The 20,344-nt window shown below is 37.8% G+C and overlaps 1 protein-coding gene across 1 annotated transcript in view; it reads right to left on the reverse strand.

Moving 5' to 3' along the window:
- Positions 1 to 17,917, reverse strand: part of TRPC4 (transient receptor potential cation channel subfamily C member 4) — a 557,235-nt gene extending 539,318 nt beyond the window's left edge. Inside the window, exon 1 of the mRNA XM_073662572.1 lies at positions 17,297 to 17,917. The gene's annotated coding sequence lies outside the window, so the exon portion shown is untranslated. The remainder of the gene's footprint in view (positions 1 to 17,296) is intronic.
- Positions 17,918 to 20,344: the final 2,427 nt, after the last annotated feature.

Here is a 20,344-nt window from a genome sequence, read left to right on the forward strand (position 1 = left end):
GTTGATAAAAATTACCTTTGTTAGTGGAAAAATTCCTTTAATTGTTTTATATCAATTGATTATACTTGTGTGCAATACATCAAAGGTGCAATATAGTTTGTTTAGCCCAATTATTTTATTTCACATGCTCTATCCATTTAATTTAGAGCAAATTGTCTTCTAAATAGTAATTGCAATCGTTGATAGTCTGTAGCACACAAAATGTCCAGTAAACTAGTTGCAAAGTTGCTTTATTTATTGAAAACCACGATGGCTAAAAAAAAAATGGTAGCAAATATATATAAAGTACATGAAGTAAAGAATACCCCAGTAAAAAGAAAAAATGTCTAGACTATAATGTGCTTGTCACGGTTTACCATGTCACAGAGGGGAAAGAAGACCACAGCATCTGATTTCTCATACTCCTGCGCTGATTAGTAGCACTTCACTATCATATTAAACCCTTTAAAGCCCAAGACGTACTAATATGTATCTGCGCCCTGGGACTTAAGAGCCAGATACGTATTAGTACGTCATGGCGATCACGCCCGCACAGCCTGTGCTGTGCTGATTGTCAAAGCTGACACCTGGTGCTATGTGCAGGGGGCGGTCCCACACTGCTCCCGGCACATTAACCCCCTCAATGCTGCGATCACATGACAAAAGTATCTTCTGCATCTGCAGCGCTGACAGCCTGTATAGCACAGGGATGGTACTCCATCCCTATGCTATACAGGCGATCAGAATAAAAAAAGTGAAGGTCCCATAGTGGGACAAAGAATAAAAGTAAAAAAAAGTGTTAAAAAATGAAAAATAAAAAAAAGAAATTGTAAAAATATAAAAAAAAATAAAAAAAATAATCCACCAAAAATAAAAATAGAATGTACCCATCAATAAATATTATTATGAAAAAAAAAAAACAACAATAAAAGTACACATATTTGGTATCTCCGTGTCAGGAACAACCTGACCTATAACTAGTTTATCCCTTTAGTGAACACGGTAAAAAAAAAAAATTAAAAAACGAAGCAAAAAACAATGCTTCATCATCATACCGCCAAACAAAAAATGAAATAACACGCGATCAAAAAGACTAATTTAAATAAAAATGACACCACTGAAAACATCATCTTGTCCTGCAAAAAACAAGCTGCCATACAACTCCATCAGCTGAAAAATAAAAAAAGTTATAGCTCTCAGAATAAAACGATGCAAAAAAATATTTTTTTCTATAAAATAGCTTTTATTGTGTAAAAGCACCAAAACATAGAAAAATGATATAAATGTGGTACCGCTGTAAACGTACTGACCCGAAGAATAAAGCTACCTTATCAATTTTACCACACGCGGAACAGTGTAAAAAAATGTAAAAGTAAAAAAACAATTCTTGAATTGTTGGTTTTTGTTTATTTTGCCTCCCAAAAATTGGAATAGAAAGCAATCAAAAAATGTCACGTGCCTGAAAATGGCACCAATAAAAACATCAACTCATCCCGTAAAAAACAAGTCATCACATGACTCTGTCGGCCAAACTATGGAAAAATGATAGCTCTCAAAATATGGCAATGCAAAAACTAGATTTTACAAAAAAATGCTTCTTTTAGTGTGTGACAGCTGTCAATCATAAAAACCCGATATGATTCTGGTATCACTGTAATCGCACCAACCCGAAGAATAAAGTCATCTAATCACTTATACCGCACGAGGAATAGCGTAAAAAATAAACTCTAGGGTTAGGGTTAGGGTTGTGCAAGGGTTAGGGCTAGGGTTGGGCTAGGGTTAGTTTTGGGCTAGGGTTAGGGTTGGGGTTTGGGTTAGGGCTAGAGTTAGGGCTAGGGTTGGGCTAGGGTTAGGGTTAGGGTTGGGCTAAGGTTAGGGTTAGGGTTGGGCTAGGGTTAGGGTTGGGGTTAGGGTTGGGCTAGGGTTGGGGTTAGGGTTAGGGTTGGGCTAGGTTTAGGGTTGGGTTAGGGTTGGGCTAGGGTTGGGCTAGGGTTAGGTTTGGGGTTAGGGTTAGTGTTGGGCTAGGATTAGGGTTGGGCTAGGTTTAGGGTTGTTTTTTTTTCAAAAGTAAAAAAAAAAGATGACGATATGGCAACTAGTGTTGAGCGCAAGTGCTCGCTACTTGAGTTTGCATCGGGTGCTTGGGTATGCACAGAGTATCGCGGGTGCTCGAGTGACATGCTCGAGTCTCTGCCCCATATGCTTCGCGACCAAAAAAACCTTGCGGGGATTGCCTGCCATGCACGAGTGATCCCTTTTTTTTGGGGTGTCTAATAAACGTGAAACATGTGGGCGGGGACTCGAGCATGTCACTCGAGCACCTGCGATACATGGTGCATACTCACCCGATGCAAACTCAAGTAGCGAGCACTTGCGCTCAAGACTAATGACAACTTATTCAATATGATGACCTAATGTTATCAAATTCTGTGTCATACCTCTGGCTTCAAAATGTTCACTATACCCCTAAGTAAACTTATCGAGATGTGTGGTGAGCACCTTGAAACCCCAGGTGCTTCACAGAAGTTTATAACATTGAGCCGTAAAAGTAAAATTTTCCCATTTTTCCCATAAAAATGTTTTTCAGCCCCCAATTTTGCATTTTCATAAGGGTAACAGGAGAAATTGATCCATGCAGTTTGTTGTGCAATTTCTCCTGAGTAAGCAGATATGCCATATGTGGGGGAAAACCACTGTTTGGGCGCATGGCAGGGTTCGGAAGGGAAGGAGCGACATTTGGCTTTTTGATTGTAAAATTTGCTTGAATAATTAGTGGACACCATGTTGCGTTTGGAGAGCCCCTGATGTGCCTAAACAGTAGAAATCCCCCACGAGTGACACCATTTTGGAAACTACACCCCTCAAAGTGACTTCAAATTTGATGTGATCCCTAAAAAAATGGTTTTGTCAATTTTGTTGGAAAAATGAGAAATCGCTGGTCAACTTTTAACCCTTATAGCTCTCTAATAAAAAAAATGTGGTTCCAAAATTGTGCTGATGTAAAGTAGACATGTGGGAAATGTTATTTATTAACTATTTTGTGTGACATATCTCTCTGATTTAAGGGCATAAAAATTCAAATTTTGAAAATTGCAAAAATTTTGAAATTTTCTTCAATTTTCCATTTTTTCACAAATAAATGCAAGTGATATCGAAGAAATTTTACCACAATCATGAAGTACAATATGTCACGAATAAACAGTCTCAGAATCAGGGGGATCCATTGAAGCATTTCAGAGTAATTACCTCATAAAGTGACAGTAGTCAGAATTGTAAAAATTGGCCTGGTCATTAACGTGAACACCACCTTGGGGGGTAAAGGGGTTAAGCAGTGCAGGTTTCTTTTAGCAGTACAGGGGTTAAACTATTTAGTTGAGAATTTCTGGAGATTTCCTGCTTTGATATTCTCAGCTCTTCAGTGTTGACCACTCCCCTCTTCTATATATACTTGCCTTTGGCAATCAGGATTGCCAGTGTTAGTTTTTACTGCCTGGTGTAGGGTTGGAGGTGTTTGTTGTGGAGGTGTTTGGAGTGTTGTTCAAAAGACTGCTGCTAGGTGATTTGTCTGTGTGCATATCCTCATCCTCTCCTATTTTATTATTCTCCTTCCCTTTACTTCACGGTGTTCCTCTCTGTAGTTTGTGAGTTCATATTTGTATGATTGGTAGTTTCATTTATCCCTGTATGATTTCCCTTGTTAGTCAGGTTGGTGTATTGTTGTATACTTCCCTGTGTGGGGGAGGGGACAGATAAAGTATGATTCAGGAGCTCAGCAAGGTACGTCGCCCCAGTGTCTTCACCATTAGAAGTAATCCAGGGAGCAGAGATAGCAGGGCACCCCTAGCTCTAGGGATAAGGAAGGAGCCCCTAGCCCCAGGATGTCAGACAACAGAGCCGTTACAGTAATATTTAGTAAATTTTTGAAGCCTTCACCCTTCAAAATTTAAATGTTCATGTGTTGTAGACCTTTCTTTTTAAATTCATTAAAAGAAAATTGTTGCCATTCTCAGTCACAATACAGACATAGTAAAGCTGCAGCCCAGTCACAGTCATCGTTTCTACAAACCTCCTTATATTCTTTGCTCGTCACTTCTCTTTAACTAGCAAGTTCCTTCTGGAGGAATGTTTTAAGGCTATTGTATTAGTTGACGTAAGATTTGAAGACAATCATCATAGATGAAGTAAAGCTTATGGCCGTCTTCTTTTGAATCTATATTTAAAAGTTCCTCTGATAAAAATATAAAATCATTACAAATGAAACAGTGGCATGAAACTGTAAATATAACAATTGTACCCAACCAAAGCCCTGTTGCCTGAGGGGCGCTAAAGCCTAACTGTGATTATAAATTACATATAAAAAGTGGTTGTTATATATTTTACTTATTGATCTAAAAGTTTTAAGTTACACCCCTGAGCAAGCAAGCAATCCTTCTGCCTACCACTTGAATAAGAACCAAACTAAGGCTATGTGCCCACGATGCAGAAATGCAGCGGATTTTTCCTGAGCGTTTCTGCATCTCCCTGGCAGAAAAAAACGCATGCGGATTGTACATGCGGACTGTACATGCGTTTTCCTGCCAGGGACATGCGGATGTGAAGCGTTCTTCACATGCATTTCCGCATGCGGGTTGACAAGCGCTTTCCAAGCGATTTTAGCATCACTTGGAAAGTGCTTGTCATCTTGGTCACACTATATAAATCCATGCAAATGGCATGGATTTATATACTGTGACCGAAAGAATGGTACAAAATAAAAAATAAATCTATACTTACCTTCTGATGGCCCCCGCAGTCTTGCTTCGCTCCGTCCAGACTGGCAGCAGATCGCGGAAAACTGAAGGACCTGCCAGTGTCAGCGTCGCGTGACCCGTCACATGACTATGACATCAGTGCAGGTCCTCCAGTCCATCGCGATCTGCCGGCAAGGGAGGACGAGCGCACCGGGGGCCGCCAGAAGGTAAATCTAATATTTATTTTTTATTTTCTTCTTTTTTTTTTTTTACAGTTTCTATGGCACCCGGGTCCGGAGGAGAGTCTCCTGTCCTCTAGACTTGGGTACCATCCTCACATTGAACGCATGTATTCTGCATGTGCTTATCTAGTGAAGCGGAATCCATGCGTTCTAATGCAAGTCAATGGCGGCGAAAACGCAGCGCTTCCGCAAAATAATTGGTACTGCTGCGTTTTTTTCCGCAATGATAATCCACAGCGGAAATTTCCGCAGCATGTGCACAGCACATGCGGATTATCATTGGGGAACATGGCAGGCCTTCTACCATGCGTTTTTGCCGCTGCGGAAATGCTTAAAAAACGCATCGTGGGCACACAGCTTAATTGCTAAGGACTTCTCCACTTTTCTTTAACCTGCTTTTCTTTACAATAAATATTTTCTTCTTGTTGATCACCTTTGTAAATTTTAGAGTATAACAATTCTTTGCCCAACCAAGTAAGACATTAATGATTTCTCATCTACTGTCCCTTTGTCTTTTTTCTAATAAATGCATTATGTTTCTGTTCTCTCAATAACAAATCCTCTTATTCTCTCTTGACTAGTTTATGATAATTGAACTCTACAAAATTTAGCCAAGTGCACATTAGGGAATGGATTATAATAGGCTAATCACTGATAAACCATTAGGATTATTGTACATAGAAATAAGAAGATTATGAAAAAGGAAAAATGGTTATTTGTTATCCCAAGACAATATTTTGATCAACAGCAAGTTTAGGAAACCATAGAATTAATAAAAACCTTGTAAACTACACAAACAAAACTTTTTAAAGAGATATTTCCATAATAAGTAGTGATAGATTAGTTAGACCAAGCATGTGTATGATATTAATAGGGAACGGTTAGCATAGAGGTATGTGGCAGTGGTTTACACTGATGAGCAAAAGGGCAACAATGTTTTGAACTTTTGATTTTCAGGCCCAATATCTCACCATCCACTACTGCTTTGAACGTGAGACTACCACAATTTTATAGACAATTATCTTGGCTATCTCATACATAAATTTGACTTGCAACTATTTAGCATATGATTAGTTATGCAGATTCTGTCATGTAACTGAATTGCTACTGTTTTGCTCCTGGTGGTGGAAAATCTTTTTCTTCCTGTATACTACAAATTACCACCTGTTCCCACATCCCTTAATAGCTCAGTATGTTATTAGGTTGATTCCCAAGTGAAAGGTCACTGGTTCAAATCAAGGAGCAACCATGAAGAAGATTTCCCAAGAAAAGAGAAACAGCATCATCCAGCATATCGATAGCGGTCTCTCAGCCAAGGAAATTGCCAAACTGCATCATGTGAGTGCCATGACAGTTCAAAGAATATGAAATTAAGACCATCCATCCATTCAAAAGCATAGAGGTTGACATCCATGCAAAATATCAAAGTCAACAAGTCGGCTCATCACAAGGTCTATCAGTTCTGGGGCAAAAAACATGGCAATGGAGGTGGTTAGTATGCTTTGTAATAGCGAGATCACAGATGCCAATGAAAGCACTGTGCGATGCATGTTACACAAGTCTGGTATGGTGGCCTTAAAAATTTGAAGAAACCTTGAATTCAATATTGTCGTAAGAAGCGTCGGCTTAAGTTTTCAAAAAAAGGAAAAATTGACAGTAGAAGATTTGAAATGAGTGATTTGGAGTGATGAGATGAAAGTGAATAAACTAGGCTTTGATGAGTGCAAATGAGTCTGTAAGAAACAAGAGAAAAAGGGGCTAACGGATCGAGAAATTGAAGGACCTGTCAAGTTCAGTGGAGGAAGCCTGATGACATGGGGTTGTATCAACCTGAATACTTGACCAGGATCGATGATGGGCTCAATATTGAGCTATATGTGAGTATCCTACAAGCCGAATTACTTCTCGAGTACTATGGGTATGAAAAGGATGACATAGTGTTCCAGCAGGACAATGACCATATGTGAAGATTGGCAAAGAAATGGTTCAATGACAATGAAGTAGAGGTGCTGGATTGGCCCCCACAGTCTCCAGGCCTCAACCCAATCAAACACTTGTGGGTAGAGCTGAAGAAAAAGCAATATACATACCCAAGTGAGTTGACCAATATGCCACCAACTTCGGGATCGTGTAGAAGAGACCTGGGATTGGATTTCGGTCAAGACTTGCTTGAATTTGATTGATAGCATGCACAGAAAGATTCAGGCAGTATTGAAAGCCGAAAGGGGATTTAAAAAATACTGACAAAATAATACAAATTAAAATTTCGATTTTTAGGAGCAAAACAGTAACAATGCAGTGTGATAAGAATCTGCATAACTAATTATGTGCAAAATAGTTGCAAGTCAAATTTATGTATGAGATAGTCAAGATGATTGTCTATAAAATGATGGTAGTCTCACGTTCAAAGCTGTAGTGGATGTTGGGATATAGAGCCTGAAAGTCAAATATTCAAAACATTGTTACCCTTTTGCTCATCAGTGTATCTCTAGTGGGACCAAAGGATCAGGCTGTTGAAAACTGAAATACCCAAACCCTCTTTTTCCTAAAATCTACTTTGGGGGAAGCACAGGACAATCCTTGCCTCAAAGTCAGATGTTTGTCTGTTCCTGCAGAAATCGTCAAGTTCAGCCAACATACATATAATGTGTAAGGGTTCGGTGAGCCAAAATTAGATACCTGTAATCATTTTAAGTAAAAATTATGAATTCTGCAGACTTTTATTATTTCTAATAACAACATGTTAGAAATGGGTGAATTTATTCAAGTGGAATTGAATTGTACTCAAATTAAAAAATATGTATATTATCCAATATGCAGATTTTTTTAATCACTCTGTTCAAATTAAGTAAAATTCCAGCAGGCTGGCCTTTAGAGGACAAAAGGTTTAAAAAAATATAACTAATACTCATCTCACTACTTTCCCTATTCTGCCCCATCTTACCGCCGCTGTACACTGCATCTTCAAGCTAGGCCCAGATCGATATGAGCCTAGACTCGGATGGAAATCCCACGCTAGAGTCCATGTGGTGAGGTTGCAGCTGTTATGGCTCGGTTTGGGGATTTGATCCGGTGACCTCTGGCTCCGTGGTCGGCTTTCCTGTCTGCTGAACTATTGCCCTTTTCTTCCTTGTCCTGATGCTGATGGTTCCTATTGCCTTTATTTTTCCTAAATGGGTTTGCTCCTCTTCAGGTGTTTCTCATTGTCCCGTTTTGGTTGCAGCTATCACATTCTGGGTTGAGGTATATATACAGTACAGACAAAAAGTTGGACACACCTCATTTAAAGATTTTTCTGTATTTTCATGACTATGAAAATTGTACATTCACACTGTAGGCATCAAAAGCTCATCAAGAGAATGCCCAGAGTGTGCAAAGCAGTCATCAAAGCAAAAGGTGGCTACTTTGAAGAACCTAGAATATAAGACATATTTTCAGTTGTTTCGCACTTTTTTGTTAAGTATATAATTCCACATGTGTTAATTCATAGTTTTGATGCCTCCAGTGTGAATGTACAATTTTCATAGTCATGAAAATACCAAAAAATCTTTAAATGAGAAGGTGTGTCCAAACTTTTGGTCTGTACTGTATTCTCCCTTCACTACACTTCCTTGCTGGCTATACTTCTAAGTGGATTAGTGCTACTGAGTTCCAGCTCTTCAGCGAATTAATTTTCCTTGCTAGGAAAACACCATGTATATTTCTGTTGTTTGCTCATTTGTCTGCCTTCCCAGCACTTTTCCTTTCTCCTCAGTTATGTTAGTGGGAGATTATTCTTGTTTCGTTTATTATTCTCCTTAGTTCTCCTTATTTCCCCTTCATGCACATGATTTAAGTTTTCTCATCCTGGGTCCTCATATTCCTCTTCACACTTTCCTTCTCCTGGTTAGCTTTGCACAGTGGCCTCCCCTCATGTTCCTTCGAGGTATGAGAAACCCCTTGACTGCCGGGTCCAAGGTGGTGTTTTCAGTTGTGCGGCTAGGAATTGTCTAGTCTGAACAGGGATTAGTAGGGTGTGGGTGTGGCTTCTCTGTGTTGTAGGCTTTATTATTCCCATTACCCTTATATGAGTGAGTTACGTACATAACACAACGCCTGCCATGAGGTCAAAATGTTACTTCAGGACGTCTTTGCACATGCGCATCATTAAGTCACAGCGACGACAGGCACCACAAACTAACGATGCGTATTCTAAGCCCAGAGGCACAGCTGGAAGTTCTGGCCTAGCTTGTAGATGCAACGTGCAGTGGCTGTGAAAAGATGTTCCTAGGGCTTATGGGTAGTGTTGAGCGAATTTGTTCAGCATTTCAAATTCAGGTTTGTGTTGGGGGTTCCGGTTTGTTCGCGCCAAAAAATCGGCTCTGCCCATGAACATCTCTGATTTGCCACACTGTCATGCAGTTGATGTTAACAAATTCACTCAACGCTACTTATGGGGCACAGTAAGAAATAAAATATGTATTATTTTTACATGTTACATTTATTATTTCCTGATGTTTCTCCAAGAATAAGGGACATTAATTTTGAGTAGAATAAAATTAGTGCAAATTAAATTTCCCAATAAAATCAGTGCGATTTGGCAAATTCAAATTTAGTTAGACCTGCTCATCTCTATAATGTATCATTCATTTTTTCAGAATCAACCCCTGGGCACACTCCATATCAAATTGTCTATTGCTCTCAAAATAAGGAGTTCTGCATACAGTTCCTGGACACATAAATTTTATGCCTTTTTTTAATGAACAATCATATTGTTCAGATTAGTTTCCTGGTGAACCATCTATATTCATCTGGTCTCAATACTTTATCAATTATCTGCTGATCCTTAATCATGATACGAGCTGGAGGACCCCCTTATGGCCGAAGTCTTGCAAATCTTTTTTGCAAGATTTCTATCTTATTCACTTGAGTACTAGAATCCCTTATAGTAAATGCTGCTACAAAACTTACTAAAGGTAATGAATCCTTTCTGCCTGGTGACTATGTCATAAAAGCCGATATGATCACCAGCTGAGACCCCTTTAACTGACTCTGTGAGGAGCTGTCAATTAAATGGGTAGGGGGTCCTGTTATGGATGAGAAGAATAATCTCATGTTATTTACTACATGATGCACATACACAAATATATAACCCATTCTCCAAAACCCTAAATACATAATCTAAATCATAAACCATTTATTCTACAGCCATATAAAAGAATGTTTTTTAAAGAACAGCCAGCAGATCTATAAGAAAGAATATTCTCTTTCCCTTTAAGTGTTCTTTATCAAGTGGCCATAAATAGCTGATTGACTGACACTAGCTCTTGGCTACACACAAGAAGTGAGAAAATCCTTTGTACACATCACACTGTCACACATCATTTTGCAGTTCTTATATAGCACAGAAATTGATGTATTTAGATCAACTATTTATTCATAGAGAAAAAATAACGGAGATACATTAATCTAACTAACACATAACTGGTCATTAATATAAAGGAGTCGAGGTTCGATTCACTATTAATCACTGTCCTGAACAATTAGAAGGATGGTCTCTGAACACTGCTATATATACCATTATTTACAGAATCCAATGAAAGTATCATTGGATTTAATTAGCTGTGTTGACAAATAAAAAGATTAACTATACATTTCTATAAGTATTTCTACATTATTGAGATTGCTGCACCAAAAAGGAAAAGTTGTAACGCTCTTACTCGATACTGAATAATCGAGATGTTTTGAAAATGTTGTTTCCAATTTTTCCATCATTTTGAGATGCAATTGATAAAAAAGTGGAAACAAATTTTTGAAAACATCTTGATTCATTCAGTATTGAGTAGGAGCGCCATGTGCAGAAATATACAGTACAGACCAAAAGTTTGGACACACCTTCTCATTTAAAGATTTTTCTGTATTTTCATGACTATGAAAATTGTACATTCACATTAAAGGCATCAAAACTATGAATTAACACATGTGGAATTATATACTTAACAAAGAAGTGTGAAACAACTGAATATATGTCTTATATTCTAGGTTCTTCAAAGTAGCAACCTTTTGCTTTGATGACTGCTTTGCACACTCTTGGCATTCTCTTGATGAGCTTCAAGAGGTAGTCACCGGAAATGGTCTTCCAACAATCTTGAAGGAGCTCCCAGAGATGCTTAGCACTTTTTGGCCCTTTTGCCTTCACTCTGCAGTCCAGCTCACCCCAAACCATCTTGATTGGGTTCAGGTCTGGTGACTGTGGAGGCCAGGTCATCTGGCGTCATTTCTGCTGGTACATAGCACAACTTCTCTTTGTGAAAAATCGCCTTTTTATATTTTGCAGATTACATCATCTAGAGAAGGCTCACATGCAGGGTGGTGGGCATCACAAGGCTATCACATCACTTTCTATAGCACAGGCAATCTGGGAAGTCTATCATAGCCTTATATAAAGGGGCTGTCATAGCCTGGAAGGGCTTCCATGTTACCTTTTTGCCCTCCATCCCCCCATATTGTGGAGCAGGTTAAGAATCACCAAACTTTGAGGTTGTTCTTTTACATTTTTTACTTCAAAACAAGTACTTAAATCACAATAATAGGCACAAACCAATGATTATTTATTTGCATATTCAAGTCAATGTTTTATTTTGATTGAATGGCTTCAGTGAGAAAGAAGTGGACGCTGAAGTGAGCAAACAGCAAATGCAGGTCACAGTGTAATTTCCTCCTAACACTTGCGGGCACATTGGGCGGCGGTTGCAGACAGGAAGTTGGGTGTCAGAGCACACCCACAGCCACATTGTGTGCGCAATCACACTGACACTGTGAGAGCACCACTCAGCTCCTCCAGCATCAGTGCATAAGCATAGACACACAAACTGATTTTAGATAGGGTTCACTCTTACCAATGACGCACTATCAATTAACATAAGGGATTAACTTTAATATGCAAATAGAAAAGCATAACGTTGCAGTTCGGTCCACGCCAAGGGTGCCCTAGAGCACCCTCATTTGCATATTAAATAAAAGACAATTTTATAAATGCTTGGTATGATTTTATAAGGGTACGACCCCTATGTAAATGTTTATGCTGTTGACTTGGCATTTTAGGGGTGACAGACTCCCTTTAAAAAGAAGCTTTAAATAACTTTAACATTAAATCTATTCCTTATTAATACAATAAGAAAAGTATTTCTATGTACACTGGTGCAATGACTATGCAGGCAGCGATTGCCATCACCCCTTGTTTTGCTCTGGACTTGCATCTCCATCATAGATAAGCAGAGTAATCTAATTACTTCATGTAGTAGTCACCTTTCTGTTTGTTTCTTATATGTTTCTTCCCCTGGGCCATTGCAGATTTGTGATTAACCAATGAATATCACTTTCATCCAATCATCCACAGTCATTTTGTTCTGATAAAATGTTGTTGCTGGTTTTCATTTTTCTTTCCTATTTCTATTTCATTTGGATGATTTCTTACAGTTCCATCACAAACATTGTCTCCTATTTCCTCCCATTTGTTTTCCCTTTCTTTTGTTCTATATTTTCTAATTTTAAGGCTTATTGTTTTCAGTTTTCTGTCCTGATTCTTTGCTGTCTTGGGCTACCTCTATGCTTTACTTTTACAAACTTTTCATACTTTTGAACCAATTTTTGTGCATCTCATTGAGAATTACCAAGATTTTCATCACAGCCCAAATTGGTTTTCTATTTTAAAGCAGATTTATAATCCTTTTTGTTGTTTCAGTCGACAGCTGTTGTGTTGGGGCCATATTTTCTATCAATTAGCGAAATCCAACAGCTTGATAAGGTCTGTGATTACTCCTCTTTCATTGCAGACTAATTGGAATTTTTATACTTGAGTCAGTATTTGTTTTAGAAATGGAAATTACAAAGTGATTCTACAATTTTTCCCTCTTATTGATCTAAAGTGACATATACCATATTGTTCAGCCAATAAATAACATTTGTTTTCTTCAATTTTTGTGTTTTCTGCAAATAGAAAAACAAAACAAAACTGGCCCGATTCATGTCTGATGTAAAGCACCATAATAAGTTGCAATATTTTTGCGCAAATTCCAGTGTTGCACAAAATTATTGAGACATTTGGAGAGTTATGCCAGTTTTGACCAGCTATACCAATATGGGAGTAGTATGGGTGGGACAGAGCATAGCTACGTCCATCAAATTCATAAAAAGTTACGCCACTTAGTGGCATAAGTTACTTCACAAAGTTACTTGTTACTTGTTTTAAGTATAGCATTATTTTCATGCATTTTCCTACAGGATCTCTTTAGGAAAAAATGGGTATTTATAAAAAAAAATCTACAGACACAGAAGAAAATTGTGCTATATTTTTACAACCGAGAAAAATTATGTAAAGAATAAACTCTGTGAAAGAAGACTATGAGTTGTTGGTAAGGTTCGCCAAGAGTTGTTGGCAAAAAGAGTTTGCCAAAGCACTGTGGAATTAATGGCGCTATATAAGTGAGTAAAATAAAATAAATAAATAGTTGTTGAAGTCCTTTAACATTCATAGCATCCATAGGTCTTCTCAATCATGGCAACTATATTTAACACAGTGGAGTAAAACAAATGCTATGTGATCCCATCAGCTTAATAAGATTGTAGAGCGAGAGGCGAGACCTAAGTACCATTTCCTTTTGTGAAAGACGTAATCCAAGGAAAGCAGCAGTTTGTAATTTAATTAAGAAATGCTTCAGTGTTCTGGATTAGACACTAATGATGTAAAGTGGTAGTAATGCCCAATAACACATTACACCAGAATGCAGAAAGACTATGTATACAGACATCATTCCACATTGACACCGGCAAGACCTGTCTAATGATACAAGGCAAAAATCTATATCCCCTAAGGTCACAAAACTAAATAAAAGGTGTTCTTTCATATTAGTGCGCAGAAGAATAGATCCACCAGGTTTAGATTAACAGTGACTAACACTGACTTTTTTTTGGACAATAAGTGGAGAAGAGAATTTTTTAAGAAGCACTCGCATGAACTTTTTTATTCCCCAAACCTGTGTAAATATAAATGTAATGATGTATAAGGTCAATAATATACTCAAAGATTTCTCGGTTTTACTCTGGTCCTCTTCTCACTCACGTGACTGCAACGGAAATTGCTTTTACAAAGTAGGCCTATGTAGTGTCAGAACGAGGCTTCATAGACTTACATTGTCCTCACAGATCAACACCAGTGTGATCCAGCAAGTCAGAATTTCAAGCACGCAAAAGCGAAGAGGACTGGAGCAACACTGGAAACTGGGAAAGATAATGATCGATGCGTGTATTAAAGGAGTTCTCCAATATTGTAATAAAATGGTCCCCAAAGGTAATTCAAACATCAACCAATCCTAATCAGGAGTTAGGACATGCTGCAATCTGAAGAAACACAGCTCTTAAGACCTGTGTCTCAACTGTGTTTCCTCTTTGAGCCGAGGAGAATGGCTGTGATATCTAAAGAAATAAATCTTCTCCTCAGCTGACTGAGCAGGCAGGACAAAAGCTAGCGAAAAAATCCTTTGTGCTCAGTTAGCCGAGCAGAAGATTTATTTCTTCTGATGTCTCTGATGTCACAGCCCTTCTCCCCGCAGCTCAGAATACAGCTACTCTGTCAGTTGAGACACAGACCTTGGGAGCTATATTTCTTCAAACTGAAGTCTGTTACGACATGTCATTAGGACAGGCTGCCATTTGAATTACATGAAGCGTGCCATTTTATTACATTCTTGGATAACCCATTTAAAGCACTTACATTACATTATGTACACATTTACACAGGTTTAGGGAATAAAACATTTTGTGGGATTGCTCCTTTAAAGATTGATTTCTAATCTATTCTAATTAAAACAAAACAACAATTATGTCATGTACAATATTACATTGCTGTCACCCATGATCATAATGCAGAATATTTAATAAGAATTAATAATATTTTCTGTTTTATAGCATTGAATAGAAGATATTGTTACATGACAATAAGTATTACAATAGAATTCATATTAAATATTGAAACAAGTTGAAATGCAAATGCCCTACAGTTTTAAAGATTAAAAGGCTTGTCCCATAAGCACCATACATCATTTATCCTCAGGATTGCTGATAAATTTATGAGTTTTGGATGTTTGACCATAGGACTACCTCTATTCACAAAAACTGGGCCCCCAAGGTCCCATAAGAATAAAGTATTACTTTGATTAGGTTCATACTAATACAGTAATCTCTGGCAGACCACTTTTTAAGCATGTCTGAAAAAGATGAATACTGTCAGGGTGGAGGCCATTGTCCACAGTGACTCCATTGAAGTGAATGGCTCCATCAGGGCTCTGTCTGGGTTCCCTTCAAAATCCTGTTTTTTGGGGATCCTGACTGAAACGCAAACATAGTGCTTGATGAAGAGCACTTTATTAGTGAGAACCTAGCTTAATCATATCTGACCACTACTTTATTAAGTGTCCAATGACTTTCCATACTAATTAAGCAAAGTGTATGGGGCAGTGGTCGCTCTTGCTCAATAACGCTTCATTCTCACAAAGGACTTTGCAGCGCTTTTCTTTGGATCAGTGGGGTTCTCAGCATACAAACCCCTAGCAATCAAATGTATCGCCTATATTGTGGAGACTTGAAAAATGTTGTTTATGAGACATCCCCTTTTACAATTAAGATATAATTCCAATTAATATCAACTAAGTGACATCTTCTTCCTCTCTACCATATCCAGGGTCAAAGAAACTCACAAATTAAATGGGTATTCCCATCTCAAAGATCCTATTCCAATATGTAGAAGGTGTAAAAATAATATTATTAGCAAATACCTCCAATTAGAAATGTAGTATAGTTCTTCTGATTACCTAGGTCACTTACCCCATGTGCAGGGCATTGCAGTACCTTAGATATCCATGGTTATTACCACTCATAGAGTGACAGTTAGTTGCTAGTGGTCATAACCATAGATACCTAAGCTACTGCAATGCCCTACACATGGGGTAGGTGACATAGGTAATCAGAAGAACTATACTAAATTTCTAATTGGAAGTATTTGCTAATATTATAATTATTACACTTACAACATATTGAAATAGGATCTTAGAGAATGGAATAATGTAGTAATAATAATAAAAATAATAATAATAATAATATAATAATATTAGCAAATACCTCAAATTAGAAATGTAGTATAGTTCTGATTACCTATGTCACTTACCCCATGTGCAGGGCATTGCAGTACCTTAGATATCCATGGTTATTACCACTCATATAGTGACAGTTAGTTGCTAGTGGTCATAACCATGGATACCTAAGCTACTGCAATGCCCTACACATGGGGTAAGTGACATAGGTAACCAGAAGAACTATACTAAATTTCTAATTGGCAGTATTTGCTAATATTATTATTATTAGACTTACAAAATATTGAGATAGGATCTTAAAGAATGGAATACCCCTTTAAAAAAGCATTAGACCAAGTTCACACATAGCGCATCTATTGTGTATTTGTGATGCGATATTCACACTGTAAATCAGCAGCATTTTACAGTACAATGCAAGTAAACGGGTTTTTCGAATGTGAAAGCATGGTGCGGATTTCAAATCATTATTATGTTGATTTTCGTAGCAGTTTTCATCCTACTTAATGTTTAATAAGTGAAGAAGGGAGAAATCCGATGCAAAATTCGCAACAAAATCAGCATGTGATACTCGTGGATATTCGTCGCAGATTTATGAGAAATGCAGCCATTATGGAGATCACCAGTTATCCTCCTTCCTTCAATAACTCCCTGAACAGTATAAAAAAATCTAATCTCAGCTAGGACTACGTACTTAGCACTTGTCTTCCCATATTAACACAATATTAGCTATTCTGGGTTAAGTGGCAAACAACTACCCAGCTTTCTAAGTCTTTAATAGGGACGAGGACTAGACAGCCCTGAGACAACTGTAGTAGGATCTTTACTATCAGACAAAATAATTCAGCAGTAAACCGATATACCCATTTATCAGCATTATAAAAATAATAATAAAAATATTCCAAAACCATAATTTTTCCACATTTTTGGTTTTGCAGCCTTCCTGCAGGTGTCAGCATTCCCCAGCCTTAAAGCACAGAACAACAGACTAAAGCAGTCCGTTCTGTCTGCTGATGCTTTACCATATAGAACATTTTATAATCCAAGTGACTATCTGAAATCGATAAAAAAACAAAACATACAATAATAAACAACACAGTAAAGGGCTGCATTATATAATAATATAAAAGATCCCATTTATTTATTTATACAGGACTGGATGTCTCTGAATTCCAAAACAATGTATACATAAAAAATGTAGAATAAGTTATTTAATACTTACTTGGTCTAATTGAGATTTTCTGATATCCACAAAGTGAAGTTTACAGATTCTTTCGATCGGGATTTTCCAAATGAAACTTAATTAGAAAGCTTTGTAAGGAAAGGTAACACATTGAGTATTTGTAGTACGATCTGTTCTTCCTGACGTATGATTGAATGGTCTTCTTGTTTTTTTTTTTTTTCCTCAATATCTAGAAGCTTTTCAGAGGCGATGAGATATAATCAATCGAGAAGTTAATAGGAATATCCCATGCTGACTGTAAAAAATGCCATCAAGTCATCTCCATGCCGAGTGTCTTGCTGTAGTTAAGAAGCGTGCACATGAAATGAAGATTACCACTTGCACTTGTCTGGACTGCTGCTCGCCTACATTGACTTATATGGAGGCTGCATCTTTTCCAGCTGTAAAGTATCCGCCTCTCTTTGGTGAAATCCCTTAGGGTATCCCTTCATGCTGTTTTGATCTCCCTGCTTTCCCATTCGATTATCCTTCTCTCCCACTCACTGAGTAGTTTTTCCTTCCTCCCACTGACTTAAAGCTCCTTTCTTGCATCTCCCCTATTGCTCACTGATCACTTGCTACTGATTTGCTGGCTCCATTTGCCTGCCTGCTATGTTTTCTCATTCTGTCACTCACAGCAAAATCTGTTGAGCACCTTGCAGACACACAGAAAATATTCTGGATTATAATCAGGTCAATGCTATTCTATTGAATTTAAATCACAAAATGTATCCGTTTATTTAAGACAAAAAAGAAAACAAAAAAACAGATAAAAACACAACAAAATAAAAAATACCATAAAGTAACTTTTTTATGCAATGGCAGTGATGGATTTTGCTTTATACAGACTTCTGTTATAAATTCAGATTTCTTTCTTGTTTTCTGCCTACAGGATTTTGGAACTGACAACGTATCTGCAGACAGTGTTGAACTGCACTGAAAGTCCTATGGGGAATGCTGTGTACATCTGCCCAGAGAAATGTTACAAAACCATGGAATATGACAGTGAAAACAGTTTCATGCGAAGCCCCTTTTTTTTTCCTTCAGATTTTCAGTGTGAAATTGAGGAAATTGCATGTTTCTAGTAGTCATCCAGGAATAATGCCGTCTGCGATAGGTAATGGATGTTTTCATAGCATCTCTCGTACGTAGTTGGTAAATTTAATGTCAATCCTAATCATTTCCCCCGGAATTCAGCTACGCTTTACAGAACAGCTATGAAGGTTTTAGAAGAAATCATATAGGTTGGACTGTTTCATCCATTTCACATATAAATATTATGTATATTATAGTACTTCAATGAAAAGGTCTATTCTTCACATCTTTTATCTGTCATTGAATGAGTTAGAAGCCCTCAGTATTGTTACTGGGGAAATGTTATGTTGGTTTATGTAATATATTACCAGGGCTGTATTTGCCTCTAGACTCGTAAAAGCAGATGCCATGGCGAGAAGAATTTAGGAGGCAGCAGTGAAAGAGTACATAACTTATTTATTAATTCATTTAATACATAGATACAATCAAAATTCACCCCCTACTGCAAATTGTTAGTAAAATGTATAAACTCTCTGCTGTTCGCAATAAACCAATGAAACAAGAACAATTAAAATACTTCAGTGTAACTAAAATAACAAGTGGTTTCTCCACATACAGCATAAAATTCCACTTTGACTGATTACTGCTGTCTTAGATTTATTTATCTAGAAATGAGCGGATCGATGGAGGATCAAGTTCGAGACAAATTTCCTGAAATTTTTGCAGTTTTACTTTGAGATCGGTTAACGATTTGCAAAAATATTCTTGCCCAGCACCATATTCCACATTGTTGAAGCATCAGAGAGCAGGGTAATGTATTTTTGCTTCGCCACGTTGGTTTCCCCATAATACCCTGCAGCTATGACATCTTAGGAGTTATCATACTTTATACAGTGGTGGTCAGTACCGGGGGCATCACAGATCAGGGGTTCACAATGGAGAACAAAGTAATTTTCCATCTCCAGAGTCACTGTGTAAGTCTATGTCTTTGGTAGAGTGTAAGCTCTTATGGACAGCTGAGTCCTCTCTCTCTCTCTTGTCTGCAGAGTGTAAGCTCTTATAATCAGCGGAATCCTCACTCTCTCAACTGTAGAGTGTAAGATCTTATGGGCAGCAGGGTGCTCTCTCTCTCGACTGTAGAGTGTAAGCTCTTATAGTCTGCCAAATCCTCTCTTTCTTTCTCGACTGTAGAATGTAGGCTCTTATGATCAGCGGGGTCCTCTTTCTTTCTCTTCATCAAGTGTAAGCTCTTATGATCAGCTGGGTGCTGTCTCTTTCCTATGGAGTATAAGCTTTTATGATCAGTGGGTTCCTCTCTTTCTTTCTCCTATAAAGTGTAAGCTCTTATGGTCAGCGAGGTTCTCTCTCTTCTCCCCATTTTCTAAGCAACTACAAGTTTTCCAGTATTGAGATTCCCGCAAATTTATTCACTGTGGATCAAACTTTTTGGGAAAATTTGACGAAGCTAGCAAATTCAAATTTCAAAAGATCTGCTCATCTCTATTTTCATCCTTTTGGTGATAAGAGGCTTTATTACTTAGTAGCGCACCTTTGACTGCTGCTATATGCTGCAAATGTAATGCAATGCCAGACACCAGCTTCTGGCAGAAGATTTTCCTGCAGTTCACTAATATTAATGGGTTGTCAAAAGAGTGGTACAAAAGTTAAAAGATCATAGAAACAGTTGGAATCATATTTTGCAACTTAAAGTAACACTACTTGTATGTGACACACAGAGGAAGCTATCACCAGTTGCTATTAGACTCCTGAGGATGCAAAAACTCTTGAGTGAATGCAAAACACCCCCAGTAAGATTTAATGGCAGCAGGCACTCAGATTTCAGTTTGCACAGTAAAGTACATACTAGTAAACATTAAAGGTCTCCATGTCTAAGTTCCAAGACATCACCTTTGCTGACCCAAAAGTGCAAGAAAAGTAGGCTCCAATTTGCTCAAAACCATTAGATATGCCACAGAAGTTTGGGGATGCTGTCCTGTGGAGTGGTGAAACAAG

The sequence above is a fragment of the Phyllobates terribilis genome, unplaced genomic scaffold, assembly GCF_046119375.1.
Source record: "Phyllobates terribilis strain yellow unplaced genomic scaffold, ASM4611937v1 Scaffold_2__4_contigs__length_985480577, whole genome shotgun sequence".
In the NCBI taxonomy this organism is placed as follows: Eukaryota; Metazoa; Chordata; class Amphibia; order Anura; family Dendrobatidae; genus Phyllobates; species Phyllobates terribilis.